Raw genomic sequence first — 4,886 nt, 5'->3', positions numbered from 1 at the left:
ATGTACTATTGGTATATACACTCCAATTATTAGCTCTTAGCAGCCCATGTGAGTCACCTAACACATGTGGGAACCATCATTTGGCAACTAGCATGAAATATCTCATAAAATTACAAAAATATAAGTAATCATTCATGACTTATTTACATGTAAACAAAATTACACATCCTTTATATTTAATCCATATACCAACAACCAAAAACACCTATAAACACTTTCATTCTTCAATAATCTTCATCTAATTTATCTCTCTCAAGTTCTATCTTCAATTTCTAAGTGTTCTTCATAAATTCTACAAGTTCTAGTTTCATAAAATCAAGAATACTTCCATGTTTGCTAGCTTACTTCCAATCTTGTAGAGTGATCATCCAACCTCAAGAAATCTTTCTTATTTACAGTAAGATATCTTTATAATACAAGGTAATACTCATATTCAAGCTTTGATTCAATTTCTATAACTATAACAATCTTATTTCGAGTGGAAATCTTACTTGAACTTGTTTTCGTGTCATGATTCTGCTTCAAGAACTTTCAAGCCATCCAAGGATCCTTTGAAGCTAGATCCATTTTTCTCATTTCCAGTAGCTTTATCCAGAAAACTTGAGGTAGTAATCATGTTCATAACATCATTCGATTCATACATATAAAGCTATCTTATTCGAAGGTTTAAACTTGTAATCACTAGAACATAGTTTAGTTAATTCTAAACTTGTTCACAAACAGAAGTTAATCCTTCTAACTTGACTTTTAAAATCAACTAAACACATGTTCTATATCTATATGATATGCTAACTTAATGATTTAAAACCTGGAAACACGAAGAACACCGTAAAACCGGACATACGCCGTCGTAGTAACACCGCGGGCTGTTTTGGGTTAGTTAATTAAAAACTATGATAAACTTTGATTTAAAAGTTGTTCTTCTGGGAAAATGATTTTTCTTATGAACATGAAACTATATCAAAAAATTATGGTTAAACTCAAAGTGAAAGTATGTTTTCCAAAATGGTCATCAAGATGTCGTTTTTTCGACGGAAATGACTACCTCTTTAGTAATTGACATGTAACTTAAATTTCTGACTATAAACCTATACTTTTTATGTTTATATTCTTAAATTAAAGTTCAATATGAAACCATAGCAATTTAATTCACTCAAAACGGATTTAAAATGAAGAAGTTATGGGTAAAACAAGATTGGATATTTTTTTGATTATTTTAGCTACGGGAAATGTTTAACAAATCTATACAAATCATATCCTAGCTAACTTATATTGTATTATACATGTATTCTAATATATTATGCAGTCTTAGGATACCATAGACACGTATGCAAATGTTTTGACGTATCATATCGACCCATGTATATATATTATTTGGAACAACCATAGACACTCTATATGCAGTAATGTGGTATACAGGGTTGAGGTTGATTCCAAAAATATATAAACTTTGAGTTGTGATCTAGCCTGAGACGTGTATACACTGGGTCGTGGATTGATTCAAGATAATATATATGAATTTATTTCTATACATCTAATTGTGGACAACTAGTGGTAGGTTACTAACGAGGACAGCTGACTTAATAAATTTAAAAGTCATTATAACGTAATAAAAAATGTTGTAAATATATTTTGAACATATTTTGATATATATGTACATATTTGTTATAGGTTCGTGAATCGACCAGTGGCCAAGTCTTACTTCCCGACGAAGTAAAAATCTGTGAAAGTGAGTTATAGTCCCACTTTAAAAATCTAATATTTTGGGATGAGAATACATGCAGTTTTATAAATGTTTTACGAAATATACACAAGTAATCGAAACTACATTATATGATTGAATGATCGAAGCCGAATATGCCCCTTTTGCTTGGTAACCTAAGAATTAGTAAACCGATCTACTAATTGACGCGAATCCTAAAGATAGATCTATTGGGCCTAACGAACCCCATCCAAAGTACCGGATGCTTTAGTACTTCGAATTCATTTTTATCATGTCCGAAGGATTTCCCGGAATGATAGGGGATATTCTTATATGCATCTTGTTAATGTCGGTTACCAGGTGTTCACCATATGAATGATTTTTATCTCTATGTATGAGATGTTTATTGAAATATGAAATCTTGTGGTCTATTATTATGATTTGATAATATATAGGTTAAACCTATAACTCACCAACATTCTTGTTAACGTTTTAAGCATGTTTATTCTCAGGTGATTATTAAGAGCTTCCGCTGTTGCATACTAAAATAAGGACAAGATTTGGAGTCCATGCTTGTATGATATTATGTAAAAACTGCATTCAAGAAACTTATTTTTGATGTAATATATTCTTATTGTAAACCATTATGTAATGGTCGTGTGTAAACGGTATATTTTAGATTATCATTATTTGATAATCTACGTAATGCTTTTTAAACCTTTATCGATAAAATAAAGGTTATGGTTGTTTTAAAAATGAATGCAGTCTTTGAAAAACGTCTCATATAGAGGTCAAAACCTCGCGACGAAATCAATTAATATGGAACGTTTATAATCAATATGAACGGCACATTTCAGCCAGTTGATTGATTGAAAGAGATAGGATTGCGGTTGTTAGAAATTGGAAGAGATACGGTTTTTTTTTCAGAGAGAAGAATTGGTAGCGTATTGGAGAAGAACAGTTTAAGGTTTAATTTTGAATTGATGGGACACGTGGCAATCACTGGGTACGATATAAAAACTTTAGGTTAAAAAAATCTGATTTTTGTGAGCCTGCCAAGTGTCCCGAAAAAGTAGGAAGCAAGGAGATGGCGCCACGTAGGCGATCCATCCCTTGATTTATATATGTTAGGGATATTCTGTTTTTTTGCCAAAAAAAAATAATACCAAAAACAAAGAACGTCACCAACTAAAAGGTTTACGAAATCAGTTGTATATAAAATGATAAAATTACACTGATTGGCCTTTTAAAAAAAATGAAATTTAATTTTAAATTAGAAGATCAAAATTTAGTTTTGTTAAATATGTTACAGACTTGCGTTCGATCCACGAACTTATAATTCTTGTTACAGATATTTACCTAGACATAAAGCAAAACAAATATTGAATCAATCAATTACACCAATAAATTCAAATACAACCAATGAACATTTATCAAACGAATATTCTTGTATGGATTCTCGATTGAGTGCCATAAAAGGACGTTTAAGGATAGCATGATTCAACGCTCCAGTCCAATTCTCGTTGAGACGATGACACTAACCTGTAAACTCCAAGTGTAGAATTCGACAAGATAATGGTGTTAATAATAGATAAATGTGTCTTTCAAAATCTCTTGAGTTTGTATTTATAGAGAAACCCTAGTATAAAAATTAGGCAACTCATATCCTTTTCATAACAAGCGAGCATACTATTAGCCTATAAAATAGGAAAGAATATGACCAAATCTTAACCTTAAATACCCTGATTTATTGCGAACATTCACACCCAAAATGAGGTGCAGTGAATTTGTCTTTCTGTGTAAAGTCAACCTGAAAAGTTATATTGTACTACATATTATCTTGCACTATATAAAAGTCAAAATAAGGTATTGTGGTTCGGACGGTCAACATAAGTCAAACTCGTCATCTCGATTGAGTAAAAGTCAAGGTCGGTCAAAACCCATGGTCACACCTAGAACACTTTGCATTTACACAATATATAAATAAATAAATAAATATATATATATATATATATATATATATATATATATATATATATATATATATATATATATAAATATATATATATATATATATATATATATATATATATAAATAAATATATATATATATATATATATATATATATATATATATATATATATATATACATGTAATATTTATATACAATTAATCATGAACAGGATAAATGGTTTGACCAAGTGGTCAACCAAGGTCAAAGTCATGGCCAATATAGTCAACGGGTCAGGTTTGACCCCAAAAGACTTTCAAAAGCCAAAGTCGTTATCCTACAAGTCAATATACGAAATTAATATAGGGATTATATTATTGTATCGACAATACACAGCGCAGTTAACTTCCGAAATTTTTATAAAAATAAGTACATGTCCGTTTGACTTGAAAATACGCGCCAAAATCTCCGTAACTCATATTTCTAAAACATATCCAAATATCAGACTCTAAGTCCTAACCGAAAAGTCACAGCAATCCGAAATGCGCCTGACAGTTTTTCAGAAAAGTTTCAGCACTTCGTATAAACTTTGAACGAGTGTATAGGTCTAAAGAAAAATCGAAATAACCTAATTCTTGAGTCCAATCTCAGTGGTTTTTCGATACCCACAACCCTATGATCTTATATTAGCGGCAACATGCCATTAACCATGTCAAAAACGTCCTCATACAAACACACAAAAGCATAACTTGATTTAATTGTAACTTTTGACTCACAAATCGATTTCGCGCGATATTTAAATGAAAACCTAGTGCTTTTTAGCAAGGAATGCAACTAAATAACTTTAATGATATGGATATATCATGTACTTTTCGAGACCATCAGTTTCAAATACGAATTTTTAAACCAAAAATAATTAATCATAACCGTAATAACCCGTCTTTTTCCTTTTACTTTCCGTTTAATTATTTTAAGTCCGTTATTTCATTATAACATCTCCCGTTAATATGCATATTTAAAATAATTCGTATGGTTAATTCACGCACCCGTTTTTAAACTTGAGGGACTAATGTTGCCAAGGGACCAAAGTTTTGACTAGGTCAAATGGTCAAACTCCACCTCCCACCACTTATTCCACCTCCTCACTTTTCTTCTTTCTTCATACTTCCATTTTTGCTCCATTTTCTTCAAGATCACTAAATCATCATCTAAATCATTTCAAGGAAACTCAC

Source organism: Rutidosis leptorrhynchoides, chromosome 2, assembly GCF_046630445.1.
Source record: "Rutidosis leptorrhynchoides isolate AG116_Rl617_1_P2 chromosome 2, CSIRO_AGI_Rlap_v1, whole genome shotgun sequence".
NCBI classification, from domain to species: Eukaryota; Viridiplantae; Streptophyta; class Magnoliopsida; order Asterales; family Asteraceae; genus Rutidosis; species Rutidosis leptorrhynchoides.
This window is presented reverse-complemented; position numbering follows the sequence as displayed.